Raw genomic sequence first — 19,713 nt, forward strand, 5'->3', positions numbered from 1 at the left:
AGAAAGCAATTAGTATACTACCAGTGCAAATATGAAGATAAGACTTTTATACTGAATTGCCAGCTTTGATAAAGCCCTGGTAGTTTCCATTTAATAACTGATTCATATGCCCTAGATAACACATTAATGCTCACAATTGACATGACACTGAATCATTATCCTCTTTTACTTATCCAAAAATGGATTTTCACTTCAAAGGAAATAGATACACAGCTACTTGTCAAAAGCACAGCAGTTTACAGTCAACATTCTTCCATTTCAAATAATCCAGTTGATCTTAGAGGCAGAGTTTCCACCATTCCTTCTCCTTTATCCTGTGTTAAAATTTATTGACAAACTTTTTAGCGTTCCAAGTTACTTAATGGAATCTTTTGTACTTTTGTAATCTCCCAGGAATGACTTTTTTGACTTGTGATGTTAACATTTGATTTTTCTTCCAGTCCTTAAATCAAATCTGACTCCACATGCAACCTATACCAACTTTCAGGCAAATAAACATGTCTTTCTTTCGGGTTTTCCCAAAACGATTTGAAATGTCCAATATAACATTTCTGCAATACACTGGAATTGTTTTACACATCATTTTCCATTAAATAAACCCAAAATATGTCTAAGAGATACTTAAGATAATGTCTGGGATGTTATAGGAACTTTCACTGGTTTTTAATAAATCAAGGAAGAAAACATTGGAAAATAGCTTAAAATAGCATTAAAAGGATTTGATACTATATACAGTGCAAAAACTGGATAAATTCTAAAAGCTTATTTGATTAAAAAACCGCCACTTTTGTAAATTGCCAATGCATACTTCCTGTGCTCCACTAGCATCCATGTTTTGTTCTATGCCATACACTGTATTTTACCAAAAATGCCACAGTAAAAAATAAATAACAGATAAATTCTTCAATTTAATGTAGTTTAGTTCAGTCACAGAATGTAAGCAAAAAAAAGATATGTAATGTGTAATGTTAAGCCATTAAATGTACAACTCCTTGTTGTATGTTATGTATAATGGACAAATCATTTGATTTTACCTTCTGAAGCCTGAAATTCAATTGAGAATTAGAAAGAAAGTGACCTGGGATGCTAACTTTTTTTTTTTTTTTAATAAAATCCAGATACTTGTGAATGTTCAAATATCCCAAGTATTTGAAAGTGCAGGATAATTAAATATAGTGAAGATCATGTCATAAAAAATGACTGTGATCAAATTGACCTCCTTATACTGTTTGATGAAATCTTGAAACATCTACAGTATCTTGACATTACACACACACACACACATATATATGTGTAATATATATATACACATACACATATACATATATATTCATGTTCACGTTATTTTAAAAATTATATTCACTCTATTAATAACAGTGTATCTAACCATTAAGTAGAGAAAATTAATTATTGTGTTTTTCTGTGTATAATAGGTATCTCACTGCTCTGTTGGTTTCAGGCAATATTATTTAAATAGAAGTTTCACTAACACATTAAAATAATGACCCACTTGTGAACATCTCTTACTTTCCCTCACTTTTTTCTTTTTCCCAGTGAAGATATTCAAGCAACAATGTAGTTTAAGATTATATTTACAGAAGCAGACTTTTAAATGTATATGAAATTTACTTCTTCTAATTCAAATAACAGTAAACTGAAAAGGGACTAATGTATAAGCTGTATAAATAGCTTGAAACATAGGGAAATTTTACATTATTCTCAATTACATATCAATAAAGAATATCTTCATGAGAGTGATTTTAAAAAGAATATCTTTTTAGATATCAAGAAAGAATATCTTCATGGCGTGATGTTAAAAACACTGATGAAAATATATAAAAGACCGCTAATTGGTTAATAATCATAAATATCAAATTTTGGAAACTTCAAAGGCATTGTAATTGAATTAATAGTTAACATTTATTCTTTTAATTAACATTTGGCAGGCTTGCTATTATAACTTAGTCTGGTATAATTTGGTTGATAGAAATTTTAATTGACATTTAGTAAGTGTGTTGATCAAAATATCTGTTGTTTTGTCTTCCATTTCAAATGACAATTACCTGCTTAAATGTTCCTTTCATTTCACAGATTAATAAGAACCAAAGATTTCTAATATTCAGCTGTGCCCAAGACTGTCATTTATGGGATTTATATTTTGTAGGATTTTCCCATTCCAGAATTTACTTACTCCTAATAAATTAAACAGCTTCCTAACGGCATTGAGCCATATTTTCCTGGTGTGTACAATCTATGCCGTGAGAGTAATTGAAGCACACTGGGAACTGTGTGAACTCCAACAGGCCAGTGGGGTGCTGTTTAGCAAATCGCTACTTAAACTAAATGGTGTTCACCATTTTTTTTCTTATTGTAAACATGCTATCACTTCCATTTCCTAACCAACATCTGTAATTCTGCATATTTGCTTTCTCAACTGTCTTCGGTGCTGTATTATTTAATGAATACATAAATAGTGAGAAGGACAAAAAAGTAGTTTAATAGTGTTCAGAAAAAATCCACTTAAAGGCACAAGGCATATTATATTTCTAATAAATATTATGGAAAACAATATCAGTTTAAAAATGCTCATGCTCTCATGGCCTCAAATAAATTATCTCATTGCTCAGGTTGTATTTTCTTTTTTTTTTTTTTAAGATTTTATTATTATTGGAAAGCCGGATTTAGAGAGAGGAGGAGAGACAGAGAGGAAGATCTTCCATCCAGTGTTTCACTCCCCAAGTGAGCCGCAACGGGCCGGTGTGCGCCGATCCGATGCCGGGAACCTGAAACCTCTTCCAGGTCTCCCACACGGGTGCAGGGTCCCAAAGCTTTGGGCCATCCTCAACGGCTTTCCCAGGCCACAAGCAGGGAGCTGGATGGGAAGTGGAGCAGCCAGGGATTAGTACCTGCGCCCATATGGGATCCTGGGGCGTTCAAGGTGAGGACTTTAGCCACTAGTCCACGCCGCCGAGCCCCAGCTCAGGTTGTATTTTCTAACAAAATTCTGGAAATTGCATAAATGGCCTTATTTTCAAGTTGTACTTGAAAGATTAGATTATTGTGTTAATTGGATACTTTTGTCTTACCAATGCAATAGTATTGCTCTCAATTCAGGGTTCTGTATGGCTGAGGTTTTCCCGAATTTCAGCATTTGAGGAACAAATAAGATCGCCTTCATTTGATTACATTTCATTATTACTAATAAGCAGAAAACATCTGTTTAAATAACTATGCTTTGGTTCAAACTTCAAGAAAAATTTTCGTAGGGTGAAAATTTGTACTATCAGATCATTCGAAAAAATGAAAAATCTTTTAGATATCTTACCCCAATTATTTGCGAGCACTGAATTATTTGAATACAATAAGTGCAATTGTTGATAAGCGAAATTAACAGTTGTAGAAATCTGCTAGTTGACTATATTGGCTTGTTAACTCACTTGTCTTTTTTTTTTTTCAATAGTGCATGAAACCATAACAGAGAATGATGAGATACAAACCCTAATGAATCTCAGAATGCATTAAAATGTAACCATTTATGTGCTTGCAAAGCTTTCCTTTCTAAACTTCATCCCATTTTGCTAATGCTTTAGAAATAGTCACTTACTGTGGTTTCATGTTTCCTAATTTTGAATGACGATTTTCAAATGAACACCCTTTAGATCTTTCTGATTTTGAAAAGCAAATATTGTGTCAGCCTATATTTTAAAATCCTTGTATGTTTTTGCTGTGCATTTTAAAAGCAATATTTGGGTAGCAATATATAAAGAGCCTGAAAAATATCAGTTAATATTGGATTAGATGCATAGCCTCTGTGGACATAAAATGTTACAGGATCTATATTGTTGGTGAAGCAACTTAAGCACTGAGCAGTTTGAATAAGAATACAGAGATAATAGAATAAAAATAAATTCTTTGTAGCCACTGTTGTGGCATGAAAGATTAAACTATCCTTTGTGATGCCAACTTCCCTTGGGAGCGCTAATTCAAAGCTTGGCTGCTCCACTTCCAAACTAACTCCCTGCTAATGTGCCAGGGAAAGCTGCAGAAGATGGCCCAGGATTGTATGCCTCTGCACCCACATGGGAGACGTGGATGGAGTTATAGACTCCTGGATTCAATCCAGAGTAGGGTGTTGTGGACTTATAGGTGATACAGCGTCAAAATTAACACCTATGAAGAAAACAGAAGAGATGCTTTCTCTCATTCTCCCTCTAGATTTACCTTAACCTATTCTTATTCCTATCCCGTGTTTCTAAAATTTATTGAGCTGCAAATATGCTTCTGACATACTTAGCCAAATCAGTATATATGTTTTCATTAGTATAGTTAGTTTTAGGTAATTACAAATGATCAGATTTGTAGTAGCCTTGATAAATAGTTGAGTAGACATCAGTCTTTATTTCTCTGAATCTGTGTAAAAAGAATGTAATATCTTGTTTTTAAATATAAGAAAAAAAACTATCTTAATAATGTAGAACGAGCTTTTACTAACAGCAACTGTAATGTAGCCAGGAGCTCTGGGACTGAATTTATTTGTACCTGAGAAAGCTCTTTGGGTAACATATTATATGGATCCTAGGAGCTGACCTGTGGAAGCGCTTCCCCCCGGAGTGACAAGGCTGCTTTGATGAAGGTACATTTTGACAAGTAGCTGCATCTTTCTTTATACGTTCTGCCATGCTGAGGATGCTCCAGATTCCAATTTGCCAACTTCCCCATTGGTGCTAAAATCTTTCACAAGCTGTCCTTGGCTATCAACAGCAATCTCTGCTGTGCCCTTGTCTGCTAGTCATTCAAACCAGTTGACCTCAGCCTTAAGAACTTTTAAAATAACCAGCACAAAGTTTTTTTTCTTCTTCATCGTAGCTGCAGGCCATTGTTCTGTGTCCTTCCATCATCTGACATTATGAATGATGGCCTTCCCGTACTCTTAGTTACCTTGAAGATATTTATAGATGAGGTTCTGATCCCTCTTAGGGAGCTGCATGGCGTGGACTTTTCAAGCTTGTTTTGTATCCTCTGAACCTCATTTCCTAACATATTTATTCTAGAAAAAAACTGTTCTATTATAAGGAAACTTTTATTTTTGGTGTATTCCTTTTACTCCTGGTAGGGGAAAGAAATATATATCTTAAAAGAGACATGGCAAATAAAGTAACGGATTTCTATTACTTACCTCGTCATTATGTACGTGATTTTCTTCCTCTCATTTTTATGTTGCTTCCTTTACATGGAACGGCATTGCATTATTTTTATACATACTAAATTATTTTGCTTGTATCAGACATGTTATTTTTTAAGTGCTTTATTTAGCTGCAGTCCAAGATTCACTCTGAAAATAATGTCAGTTGCAGTACTGAGCAACAAAGTGAATTTTATAGTATGAGTATATTTTACCACAAAGCAAAAAATAGACAACACATGTTCTTATTAGAAGTCTCTATTAAAATTCTGCATGAGCAAAAGCTAATTAAATTGTGTGGAAATTGCAACAAATTTTCTATTCCTTCATTTGGTTTATGATCACATTGTACTCGTGAAAATATAGCCGTTAAATCCAATAAGTGCTGAATCATTGTGTTATTTTTAGATTTGTATTATTTTCAGCAAATTTTACTTTTTAAATGTTGCAAATTATAATTGTGAAAAGTTGAATTTGGATTTTATTTTTCGGTTTGAGTGAATTTTCTCATTGTACTCATTGATATGATTGATAAACAGACTTGAATTTAATAATCCATCTAAAACCTAAGCAAAAATATCAAGTTGTTCAAGTCTAGTAAACCTGGATATCCCACAAAATCATTCAACAACTATTAAGTTGTTACATAAGTCAATACATATAGGGTCAGTAGATCTTTTTGGAAAACCATGTAATAAGCACCATTTTGTTTGAAGATATGAGGCTAAAGGTACAAAGACTAAGTGAGTCGCTCTAAGTGGTAGATGGTAACACGCAACTCTGACATTTCACAGAAATTGTAGACTAAGAATTGTCAGTGAAAAATGGCCCAATTCTAATTGCTCTCCCAAGGGACTTATCAATGCTGTGATTGTGTATATATTCTGTTCAGTTCTTTGCCTGATGCAGTCCTATGGGCCTCAAACTTGAGATGACAGTTCAAATTTTAGCAATCTTTCATAGAAATGTTCAACAAGGGTACATATAGATCTTTGAACACTCTATCAATGTGTGTAAGATAACACTTTTGTATTAAAAAAATGACCTGAACTTTTTGAAGTTTGATTGTGATAGTTTTTCTCTTACGCATTTGGTGATGTAAAACTAAATCAGGTATTTTTTAAAAGTATGCGTTATCAAGGGGGCGTTGATCAGATGCTGCTTGGGTTTCCTGCAATCTGTATTTCAGTTCCATGGTTCAAGTACAAACTGCACTTCTGATTTCAGTTTCCTGTTAACCCCTACTCTGTGAGATAGCCTGTGACATTATAGGTAATTAAATCCTTAACCACCAGGTATGACACATCAACATGAGACATCTCCTGCCTGATTCAGTTCTGGCCATTATATTCATCTGTGCTATGTACAAGAATATGAGAGTGCTTTGTCTGTGTTTCTGCCTCTTTCTGCGTGTCACCAACAAACAAATAAATGCAAAAGATTACACAGAATTTTAACATAGGTTACATAATTTTCTAACTAATCTGAAAACCGGTTTGTAAATCTCATTGTGTGCTTTTTAAAAATCACAAAATCTGGTTTAGACTATTGCCCAATATGATATCACGAATATCCATATTTCTTTAAAATAGAATATTTTCTAAGCATTAAAACGGGGGGAAAAAGTTTTTGTTTGCAAGCTTACTGAAGAACATGCTAATTGTCTCTTTGATTATTTATAATGATAGGCATTTTCATTAAGCTCTGTGAATTTATTCTCATGATTATCAAATATTGACTAGGAAGTTAGAATCTTCTGTAGTAACTAATCTCACTGGGAACAAGTGTGTAAGATGCAGAGATGCGAGGAAACCAGGCCGGACCTAGTTGACGTAATCATACGTGATTCTCTTCAAGAACAATTCAGTCAGGCTTGGTGCAGTAGCCTAGTGGCTAAAGTCCTCGCCTTGCAAGTGTCAGGATCCCAGATGGGCACCACTTCGTGTCCCAGCTACTCTCTCCCCATCCATCTCCCTGCTTGCTGTCTGGGAAGGCAGTTGAAGACAACCCAGAGTCTTGGGGCCTGACCCTGTACCTGTGTGGGAGACCTGAAGGAGGCTCCAGGCTCCTGGCTTTGGATCGGTGCGGCTCTGGCTGTTGTAACTGCTGGTGAGTGAATTAGCGCACAGAAAATCTTCCTCTCTGTCTCTTCTCCTGTCTGTATATCTGACTTTCCAATATAAATAAATAATTTTTTTTTAAAAAGAAACTTTTAACTAAAAAAAAAGAAAAGAAAAAAAGAAAAGAAGTCAGCCCTCATTTAATCCTTGATGAGCCACCCTTTCCTTACCTAGACATATGGGCAAGGTAAAATCATGTTTCCATTTCTATAAATATATTTTAAAGAAAATAAATTATCCAAGAAGGATGCAGTTTAAGTGGGGCAGTTGCACAGATTTTCTTTTACCACTAGACTACTGACATCTGATTTAATATTGTCACAAAAGCAAACTTTCATACCTTGAATTTCTGCAAAGTATGTGTGTGAGCAGATCAGTAATCTCAGCTTCCCACATTGGAGAGATCATTAAGTAGATTTGAAAAGACCTGCACTTACGAGAGCAGAGATGCACAGAAGAGAACGACGTGGAGGGATGCCATATCAGTAAGATGTGTAATTAAAGGGGCTTCTTCCCATTATGATGTCAAGTCATATGCAGTCAGCAAGTACTGGAATTAATGGAGAATGACATAATTAGCTTTTTTAAATGTTTTAAAAATCCAGTTTTAATTTGCAAGCACAGCACACTGATAGTCAAACTCATTATTATCATATTTATACCTTTTTCTGAAAAATTAATATGAAGGGACTTTAGTGTTATCTGATTTGTGTTTAAAATATTTACTGGTCTTTTCAAAGTGACGGTGTTAAATCAACTTAGATTGACACTGTAGGTAAAGCTTCTTGCCTTTATTATTTTGTATTGCATTTCATGCCATAAAAATCATAGGGTGTAGCTTCTTGATTGCCAGTTCTGTATGTAAAATCAAACTGTATTTGGCAGAAGTTACTCTTAATACAATATTCTATGACAAAATTCAACAATTAAATTATGTTCAAGAATTATTGTAAATGTAGAACACTGATTTTGCATATACTTTTCAGGACAAACTCTATATAAATTTTAATAAATTTTAAAAGGCTAATGACAGGAAAATATATACATCTTAAATTGTGGTATGTTTTTGCTAGAAATATAGTAAAAAAAAATGCAGAAAACTACTGAACAGGATTTGGTCTTTAATAAATGCCAGATTACTAGAATGCAATTAATTAATGGTCTTTCTTATAGTAAGTGCTGCAAATTCCCCATTATATCTTTTTATGGCTGTATTAGTTTCCATGTATTTTCTAGAATAAGAATTTGATATATGGCCTTCTAATGTTACACAGTATCATTTTCCCTGTATTTAGAAATAATATTAAAGAAAACATAGTTTACATTGTTTTAAGCTGAAGTAACATTTTGGAAAAAAGAATGTTGCAATAAAATGAAAGGACCAGTAAACTAAAGGATCTGTAATCCTAAAATTATTTTAATGGAATGTTTTTTGCAGATGTGATTTAAATTGAAAGAATATGCTTTACATATATTATAATTATTGAATCTATAATATTCACTAGGATGTATCAGCACACTTTAGATCTAATACTATGGGACCTTCAAGGGATAGTTTTCCCCTCTATTTCAGGGAAGTGTTTGATTCAAAAAGAAATCAATAATAACAATGATAATAAAAATAATAATAATATCCCTTGGGTAGAATAGGATGTATATGCAGTCAGTCACAAACCAAAAAGCTTTCTACCACTAATTCAGCTTTGTTTTGATTTTCACTTCATATCCACTTAACTTTCATTCATTAAATTTGTACTTGATGCCTTAATTCTTTTTTGCTGATGAGATTTGATCAAGATTACCACTTTTAATGAACTTGGGAGCCACCTATGTGTTGTTCACAGATAGCATGATTACCATTAAGAAAATTGTTCCTTTAAAATGTGTTTTTGTATTTGAAAGTCAGTGTGACACATTCACAAACACAGAGAGACAGAGGGAGAGAGGAAGAAACAAAGAAAGAGAAGTCTTATTTACTGTTTAAATACTGTTCCACTACTTTTCTAGCAAAGTTAGTGGAAAGTTGGATGGGAAGCGAAAAAGTCAGAACTGGACCTAACACTTTAATACGGGATGCCAGAATTACAAACGGCTGCATAACCTGCTGTAGTTTTCTTTTGTCCTCATAGGCATGTAAAAAAAATGACAAATATTAGTCACCCCAAGCAAAATGAATGTTCATAAATACCATTTCCTCATAATTTGGGGGTTATTTGTGCACAATGTAAAATGCTTTCAAAGATATTCCTGTGACCTGAACACACACTGACCTGATTCTCTATTCTGTTGCTAACATATAATGTATAATTTGTGGAGCTTCAGAAGTCATAGGACAAAAACATACCCATGGGGATTTTTCCCATTTCTGAGATACAGGATATTTTCAGCAGCCATTAGGATGATTGTCCTCTAGCAACCCCCAAAATGCCTAACCTCTTGCTCCCTCTGGTGAGGTTTGAAAATTAAAAACATAAACCTATATATTATTACCTGTATTTCTTTATATTTCTACTTCTGTTATTGTCAAGTCATGAGTAACTGAGTTATACATTCAGCTTAATAAGAGGTCGCTGAGTCAGTCTAAATTACATGTCTGCTGCTTCATTAAATGTTATAACTTCAAAACCCATGGGAAATAAAGATTTGGCAATAACCAAAGTTGTCAAAGCTTAATGATCTTTATCCTTAATGTCTTTCACAAAGCTCTTTATACAGCAAAGAGATCATGTGTTATTTCCGTGACAGTGGAATATATTCAAACAAGATATATCTTTCATCATCCTTTTATGTTTAACAATCACTGCCATAAAATGGACTTAATTGAACTTTAGATATTCAAATTTTCATTCGAAGTATTCAAGCTACTTTTTGTTAGTGAAAATATTAATACTCCACTTGTTGTGATCTGACCTGGTAGGTGTTGAACGCATTCTTTGCTGTATCAGATAAATTGTATTTGAGTGTTTTTAATAGGTGTATTTATTCATTTAAGAGGCAATGTAACACAGAGAGAGGAAGAGATAGAGAGAGGGAGAGATCCTTCATACGCTTCTTTCACTCCCCAGATGCCCACAATGGTTGGAGCTCACCCTGTCCAAAGCCAGGTGTCAGGAGCTTCTTCCAGGTTTCCCATATGGACACAGGGGCCCAAGGACTTCCACTGCTTTCCCGGGCACATTACCAGTGAGCTGGACTGAAAGTGGAGAAGCCAAGTTCTCAATAAGCACCCAGAAAAGATGATGGTGCTGCAGGTGGAGGCTTAACTGAATACGCCATGGCACCAACCACTTGAGTATGTTTTTAAAGTATCCTTGCAATTGTTACTGCTGCAGTTTCTGCACAGATATTTCTTCTGTGTTCAGTATAACGCAGCTAACTAAATATGTCCTGGTATAACTCCAACGTTGTCCGATTTGTGCAGAAAATTAAATATAGATTTGTACGTGTGCTGCTTACCTAAAAACTCAGAGATGTTTATTCAAATGGAAATTATATGAATCGTATAAGCTGTCAAATCAGATAAGTTCAGATCACTTTTGTTATGATTGTTTTGTTCTCTGTATGTAAACCTTTGACCAGTATGAAAACTACAGGGTAATAGGACTTTATCAAAGATGATTATGAATACTTCTGGGAAAAGAAATTGGCTGCTATCATCAGTTGTACAGACTCACTTAATTCAGCATACGGTCACACTTTCTGGTCTTTTGCTCATATAGACGTTGCTGCCTCTGGGTTCAAGGAGACCATCTGTGTAGTTCACCTGAGCCCTGTATTCTTTCTGTACCTCTTTCATACTGTTTTTCATTCTATAACTGCGATCTTTGAAGAACTCATCCTGGCCAAGAAAACTGGTTATTATTGGGTTTACACAGGTGAAAATATATTTTCTTCTTTTGAAAAAGTGAACAAACTTCTTCTGTCTACTCAACATCATACAGAAAAATTCTAACACATAATCTGCTGCACAGCCTTTCAAATACTTGATGAAATTTCTTTTCCTTGAGATGTCCGTTGTTCCCTTCTGATGATGGTCTGTTTCCATTGGGCTCAGGGTGTTTTCTTAGGAAATGTCTCCTAGCAATTTCTCTGTGATCTCCCTTCAGCATCCAGGAAGAGAATGGTTATCCCAAGTGTCCTGAACAATGCAGACTAGATGCCACTCTGCCCACCTCATTGCTAGAAATTATTTTCTAAGTTTGAAATTCATGACTGTATCCACACAAGGGCATCCTATTACTGGATTGCCTACATGCCTTGATTTATACTAACTCTAATCTATTGTTACTCAAAGTGATAAAATCCTGCTTGTCAAATTGAATAAATAGACACAGATTAGGCACTGTGACATGTAACACTAATTTTCCGAAATAATGTCCTATCTTAAGGTTTTATTCACTCGTATTTGTTTAAAAAAAATAAAGTAAATTGGGTATTTCGACCAATGTGGAGAGAATGTTATATCCTAAGCAGCTGATCATTTGCCTGACTTGTGGATGTGATCTTTGAAACAATTTTTGTGACTTCTTTTTTAAATGCTATTTGTTCCTCATTCATTTATGCTATTTGTTTTCTCCCACGGGCGAGTAATACAATTGTCTGCCAGGGGCACTTGTATATCTAATAGCATCCACCTGTTATCACTTTTCCACTTTGTCTCCCACCATTGAAGATGACTTCAGAATGCTCCAATCACACTTTTTTCCTAGTGCCCAGCAAAACAAAACAACAGAAAATTTCTTCACCCCAACCTGCAAAAATAGCAGTATCTATTAAAAACAGCTTGGAATTCACTGAAGCAATGACACTTAGAATTGAGTAATGAGGCGTTCCTCTGGCTTCACATCTGCTAACGTGTCTGCTATAGTCTGAGATTCAATGGAAACAATACAAATGCCTGACAAGTAAGCAGGACATATTTTTAAGAGCCTACAAGTCTATCCTTACAAATTTTGTGTTTTTGAAATTAAAGGTATTCCATGCAACCTTATATGACTTGATGTATAATATTTAAGCATATCAAAATTATAATCCAATATTTATAATACTTTAACATTATTTCACTCCTGGATATGTGATGAGACAACAGTGATACATCTTCCATTTCTCTTCTTCCTATTATGCATTTTTAAATGTTGTACTTTGTTGTCTTAACATTCTTTATGTTCTTTATTCTTTGAAGTTAAATAAGGGAGAGAGGTAGGGGAAGTAGCTTCTCAAGAATAAAAGGAAAATGTAGGAAGTCTAAGATTTCAGTCCTCAGAGAAGAGTAGAGCATTCTGTGGCAAAACAGTGTGAGTTGTTGTTATGCATTGCTTTCATATTGTCTATCCATCTAACCAAACTTTTTAGATTCATGTATTAATTTAGTGATGATGGAGATGGAGAGACAGAGAGAGAGAAGGAGAGAGAGAGTTCCCTTTCACTGATTCACTCTCCAAATCCCTGCAAAGGCCAGGGGCAAGGTAGGGCAGGAGCTGAAACCTGGTGCCATGAACTCAGTCCAAATCACCAGCATAAGAGACAGGAGTCCAGTGACTAGAATCATTGCCACCTTCCATTATCTGTGTCAGCAGCAGACAGGAACCAGCAGCCAGAGCACAATATCCAATTCAAGTATTCAGTTATCTTAAGCCACAGATCAAATGACCATTCCTAGAATAGAATTTATGGGCAACTGGAGGGAACTGATACAAACTGGATTTTCAAATGAAGAGATCATATTTATCATAAATTGGGCAAAATTTATTAATTGGTCTGCAATAAATAAATAATGTATTTTGGAAATATGGAGGAGAGAGATTTGGGCAGGTATGTTACCCATTGTAAAACATTCTCGGGATTTTAGTTTATAACATAGCTCTGTTGCTAGAAGGAAAAAGCATAATGCATGGGTTGGAGGAGTGAGAAATGGAAGGTGAGGATAATGTCTGACAAAGAGCTAGTTTATTTTTTTAATACTAAAGGACAGTTTTAATTAGATAGCTAGTGTTAATCTACCTTTGTCTTCATTCATTTTTATAATTAGTAGCATTCTGCAAAAATCCTGATCTTAACGACTGGATTCCATTACCCATAATTCATCGGTCATATAGAGCTCAACTGTACAAAGCATAGCTTTGCATAGTTGCTTCATTAAAACAAGACTGACTATAGCATCAAATATAGAGCAATCTATTTCATTGAGTAATTTTTGTTGTACAAATGTTATCCAAATAAATGACGAGGGACAGATTGCTGCTGCCCTTTCTGTCAGAGAAGAATCTAATGACGTGGGGCCAGAGGCAGACTTAAGAACTCATTAGAAACTCTTAGTAACCAGGTATTATTTTATTATATACATGTTATGCAATGTGACATGCCAAAGTAAATAACTTTTGTAGTTTTATCAGCTTCTCCATAATTTTGTAGAAAACCAAACCCATTTGTTTATGTTCATTGCAGTTGTAAAACACTGACACATAAAAGCAAGTTGATCAAATCTGTTCCAAATTGCAAAGTGAAATTTAAAGTGCTAGAGAAAAAGATGAAAATAAATCAACTGTATGAAATTCATGTCTTCTCTTTGATTTTTTTCCATGTAGGTTTCTATGTTTCAAGTGAGAAAAGTATTTGTATTTGAATTTTCAGGTGTGTGAATAAAAGTCACTTTTTTTCTCCATTAATTCTGAGAATTTTTTTTCCTGGTGAAGTAAAAACACATCTTAATATCATTCACCAAAAAAAACCAACTTAATTGGAAGGGATACTTCATTCACACCGAGAACTACTTGCTTTTTTCTGCTCTGACCCACACCAACGGCCAGTATTGAGCTTGAATAAATTTTTCTCATCAATGTGCTAGAACTCAATTTAAAGCTTTCCAAATTAAAAGCTAGTCAGAAGTCCAACATTTCTTAGAAAAGACAATATAATGAAAGATTTTTTCCTATATTTTAAGTTGTAGATATGTTAGATTTCGGACATATTAGTAAATGAATTTTCCTCAAATATATAAAAATTATAAAGCTATTACAATGATTTCATGCTGTAGGCAAATGCATCTGAAATATTTTTAAACAATACTCATCATGGAGATTATGAAACATGTTGGACATAAAAAAGATGGTAATGATGATAAGCTGTGGAAAGAGTAAATTAGAAACATCATATCTGCAATTGCGGATACAGTGCAGTGTGAAGCTCTACTCACAAATGAGGAGTCCCAGTGAAACTGTTCAACATACATTATATAATACTAGATTTTCTACCATTGCTTATACCCACAATGCCACGATACACTTAAGTAGCAGAAGGTTAGACTTGTGACTGTTGCTGAAGTATTATCCTATTGTAAAAATATGACAGAAAATGGTTTGGCAGGGAGAATGGGGAGTGGACAAAAGGAATTCAGGGGTTATAAAGTGAATTAAAAAAAGGAATTTTGAAAAAAAATACAAGCATATACATTGGTTATTTATAATATTGCTCACCTTATGACAAATAAAGGAGTTGTCACCTTGGACAACAAGGCACTTGGAAGTAAGCACCAGATGCTTGTTAGAAGTCACAAGACTGGTCAGTTCAAATCTTTGCAGACTCTACTAGAAATATTCTTTCATGAACAGGAGGGTCAGGTAATGAACACAGTCCCTGTGGTTCTGTATTTACTTTAAGCAGTCATTTCAACTTTCCCTATAAACATTTTAGGTATCTAGGCAGTTTGTCATACATCAGCCTCAAGGCTTTAAACTCTTGGTAGATTGCTTATAAAATATTATTTTAAGAGAGAGAGAGAGTGCCCGACGAATGTGAGAGAACTCCCATCCATTGGTTCAATCTTCAGATACCTGCAACATAGGGCCTGGACTGGGCCAATGCAGAGACATGATCTCAATTCTGGCTTTCCATATGGCTGGCAGAATCCCAGTCCTCCATCACTGCTGCTCCCTAGGGTCTTCATTGATAGGGAGCTGGAATTAAGAGCAGGAAAAGCAAACTAGACCCAGGCAGTCTGATGTGCGAAATGGACATCTCACTTAGACATTGCAAATTGTTTTACTCAGCTTACAGAGGAACAAAAAATGGGATAGTATCCAAAGGCAAACCAACAAAAAGCAAATGAAAGTAAATCCATAGTTTTAGAAAATGTGTTGTTAGTTTGAGGAACAAAGAATGTAACTAACTCAAAAAAATTAAGCAATCTTTCTATATTTAAAATTCAGTATATGAGCTATCTATTGCCACTCAATGAAATATGATACAGAAGAGTAAAAAAAAGTATAATTTAGCTTCTATACATAAAGACTGACAGTAAGACTTATATAACCACGTGAGCAACAAATTCAATACATGTTCTATGTAAAGGAAGTGCAGTAAAGAAAAAAATATTTATTCTAAGGAAAGGGTCTCTTAGTGATGCCTTCTGAACACAGCATTACTGAGTTTTGACTATAGCTTTTATATTGTCCTAACCATTAATTTCTGCTGCCAAACTGATTCAGAGTTCTGTGTGCACGTTTTCCCACAAAGGCTCAACAGGGTAGAATTATTGGACGAAAGTATACTGCCAGTGTAGACATAGCATTGGTTTGTGTTTAAGATTAAACTAAAAACATTCTGCAGGATAACGTTTCCTATTCTTACATTTCTATATAAGCAACCCCCATTCTGAGGAATGGCATCAGACTTGGATTTACATGTTCACATTTATTAGAGGCTATTTTAATCCATATATGTATATATGTAGTCTTCTACCTTCTGTAACATGAGAAAGTATCTATTTGAAAAATAACACCCAACCTTAAAAATGACTCTAACAACAAAACAAAATAAAAAGAAAGTGACATTGGTGCTGACTTAGTTTCTGGAATGTCAATAATATTCTGTACTACATGTGTGATTACTTGTAATTATGCCTTAGCTGTATGTGAATATCATTTCTGGCCCATACCATTTTAAATGCATGAACTATGTTTTCCAAGTGCTAGTCTTTACGTGTCAGCTTTTTAAATTACTTTTGAATTGTTTTTTTTTTTTTAACTCAAGAGATGAATTTGTATTTTCATGTTCATATTGTTAGCATTACAGATGAAAAATACAGGCAAAGGCTATGTTTCTGATATCTGGTCTTTTTAGTTTATTACTGGTTATTCAAATTAAACATTTTAAATCGATTTCCCATGTGAAACAAGTTTGAGCCAACCATCTGCTTGGGAGAGGGAGAAATGCAGACAAAACGCATGCTCTCCTGCTGCTGCTTCACACTGCTGTTAGATGACTACTGGGAACCTTAAAATAGTATTGCCAGGCTTAATACTTCAGAATGTAGAGTAGGCATATGTGTTTTCTAGGGATTTGGGGCAAGGGAGGGTTGTACTTATACCACTGAGACTAACTAATTAGGAATTTACATTGCTGAAGGCTTTCCATGGTCCTGCTTCCCATCTCAAATCCATGATTCAGCAATTAAAAATACGAGTTGATCTCAAACATATGGATCACCTGGGAACCAATGTCTAGACTTAGATATTTTAACCAAAACTAGATCCATTAATTTAATACATTTTATTTTTCAGGATCCAAATGTCAGAGAAGCCTCCTTTTGTCCTGGTTACAAATGTGGATATCATCTAGGTTCAAAAAGACATTAAGAAAAAAAATGTTATTTCAGAAAATCAGTGATGATATTCAGATATAGGAAATATTCAAAACTTTGTAATGTTTATGGCATGCTTATTTGCATAAAATAGTGGCTGAAAGTTTGAATAGGACATTTGCTAGCTGGTTATTGCAAAAACATGTTTTAGTAGAAAAAAAAGTGAAAATAAATAGTAGCAGAATGAAAAATCTAAAACATGAAGCTAGATTTGAAATATTTTAAATATTTACCTTGGAATTTAAATAACCATGAAATCCATAGGAAGAAAACATAAGCCAAAAAAAAGACACTTCTTAGTCTTCAGCCCTTCCTCTATTTATTTTCTAATATATATGGATTTTCATTTATCAAAGTTTCTGTGGTATTCACGCATTAACTCTCTGTGCTTCTACCCAATCCAGTCACATACACACACACTCATGCTCATTTTAATCTCTTCCTCCCCTCCCTTCCCATTCTGTTCCCTTTCCATTGTATTATATAATCCCTGCTTATACAGAATTTCTATACTGTCTGCTTTCCCTCACAGAACCTCTTAAATACATTTCTGTAACTTCAGAACTGGAAAGATTTTCGTCCTTAACTTTAGTTAAATATATGTATTTTTTTTTTCAGAAAACTTTGAAAAAAGGCTGAAATTTATCAAGTGAAACAGAAGTAGTAATTTTGAAGCAGGAGACTGTTTACCATTTAATGCCACTGAACTTGAGCCTCTTCAATAATTTTGTGCATATGACCTCCAGAATTACACTTTGAAAAACTAAGACTACAAGAAACAAAAGGAAGAGAAAATTGGAGATTATTGGAAAGCAGGATAGGAAAAGGAGAAAATATATGCGTGTGTCTTGTTTTATGCAACACCCAAACAATTGGACATTCACAGTGAGCTATCTAGAAGTATATAGTGCATGCTCCTATTTAATAAAAGCAAGACAGATTGAAGTGAAAGAGCATAATTACTTTTTTCTAAGTTTTGCAATTTTTAAGAAAATAAGGCATATTTTTCCCATTGTTCTGTCTCATATTATTCCCAGTGTATGCTGACATATATCCAGCAAAAAAGAATTTTCATGTTACCGGCATTTTAAATTCTCTGGTTCATGCCAAGAAAACAGCAAATGGGGATGATCCCTTTCTAACCATTCTCAACTTTTTGTTGACCACCTGCTAACAAAGGACCCTCTTAACTTCTAATTATTTATCATCTGTTTCAATAACACAATCCTTTTTTGGCCTAGTGACCATGCTTTTATATTCTTTAGCAATGCTTAAAATACTAAAATACAATAGTCTATTTTGATTTTAAAAAAAAATTTTAAATAAGAACATGTAATTTAGGGATATAACAGAGTAATCTCAGATTTTTTTTCCGTATCACTTGACAAAAGTATACTGTTTTCATTTAGCTAGCTAGGGATATTAGAAATACTAAAATTGGGGGATGGTGTGAAAGCTCAACATTACATCTGAATATGAAATGCTAGCAATGTGTGCATGTCATGGTTCGAAGGGACAAAATAAGGACAATGCTTCCATGAAACCTGTGTCTGCATCAGTGAAGTCGTGTAAATGTGATACATTCTGATGATTTTAAGTAGGTCCTACCTGCATGAAAACCACCGATACAAAAGCAGCACCAGAGAGCAATTCCTCCCCAACAGGACCAGGATGAAACGAATGCTGTCCACAGACAGGGCACACAACCGCCCCCTTTATCACAGAGTAGTAGAATAAATTTAGAATAATAAAGTCCCTCTCTTCGAGCATCTGAACCTGTGTCCATTATTGAATGTAGTGTTTAGCATGCAAGAGTGAACGTAGAGCAGAAGAAAGAGACGCTGTCCTGGAGCAAGCGTCGGCCTTCCGCAGATATGTCTTCTCTCTCAGATATTTTATGCTTGAACATGTTTACTGCTGCCTGTTTTTTTTTTCATTGTTTTGTTAGCATCATTAGCACTTTATACTTTATACCTTTTTCCACCTCCAAGGAGAAAGGATGAAAGTCTTTTACAGGTAGGACATTGCTCCAGTGGAAAGGTTTTACCCCCTAACACTTTTTAAGTGTCTTTTGGGCTGTAAGTAGCTGTGTGTCGTGTTTCTGAGATGAGCACATAAACTCTGTTTTGGTAAGCCATTGTATTCTTTAGGTGTCCCTTAGGTGCTTCTTTCCAAACCACTATGTATGGTTTTGATGAATCATGGAAAAATAGACATTTTTCTATAACTAACAATCTCAGAGATTTTTGATGAAAACAGCAATGTGAAATGAACACATACAGAACCTACAACGTCTTAACCTATATTGAATCAATGTGTATGTGTATTATGATTCTTAGTGCTTCACTCAAGTAATGCTGCCATGTATTCATCACAGGTCCTGGTGATTTACTGTCATCTGCATGGTCAGTTTAAGCTGATACAGTTTAAGCTTTAAATACTGAAATATTAAGACTTTAACATTCACTTTAAATGGACCTTAGCTGTGATTCTGATTTCTTTTTCAATGATTAATCTCATGAAAATATTTCTGTAGTTATTTTTTATTTATGGAGAGTCTCAAAGATGAAGATTTAGAGGGACAGACAAAAGTAGACAGCCAACAAGAAACTAAACAATACAAACAAAACTCCTATCCACAGATCTGCTCCCCAGGTGCCTGTAAGAGTGGAATCCAGGAATTTAGTCTGAGTCGTCCACGGCGTGGCAGGCACTTAGGCACTGGCAGTATTACGTACTGCTTACCAAGGAGGATGTGGTGTACCAGCTGGATC

At 34.6% G+C, this 19,713-nt stretch overlaps 1 protein-coding gene across 1 annotated transcript in view; it reads left to right on the forward strand.

Annotated features, from left to right (window-relative positions):
* LOC101526771 (protocadherin-9) overlaps positions 1 to 19,713 on the forward strand; it is a 549,048-nt gene that overhangs the window by 409,581 nt on the left and 119,754 nt on the right. The window lies entirely within an intron of this gene.

This window comes from Ochotona princeps, chromosome 12 (genome assembly GCF_030435755.1).
Source record: "Ochotona princeps isolate mOchPri1 chromosome 12, mOchPri1.hap1, whole genome shotgun sequence".
Classification (NCBI taxonomy): Eukaryota; Metazoa; Chordata; class Mammalia; order Lagomorpha; family Ochotonidae; genus Ochotona; species Ochotona princeps.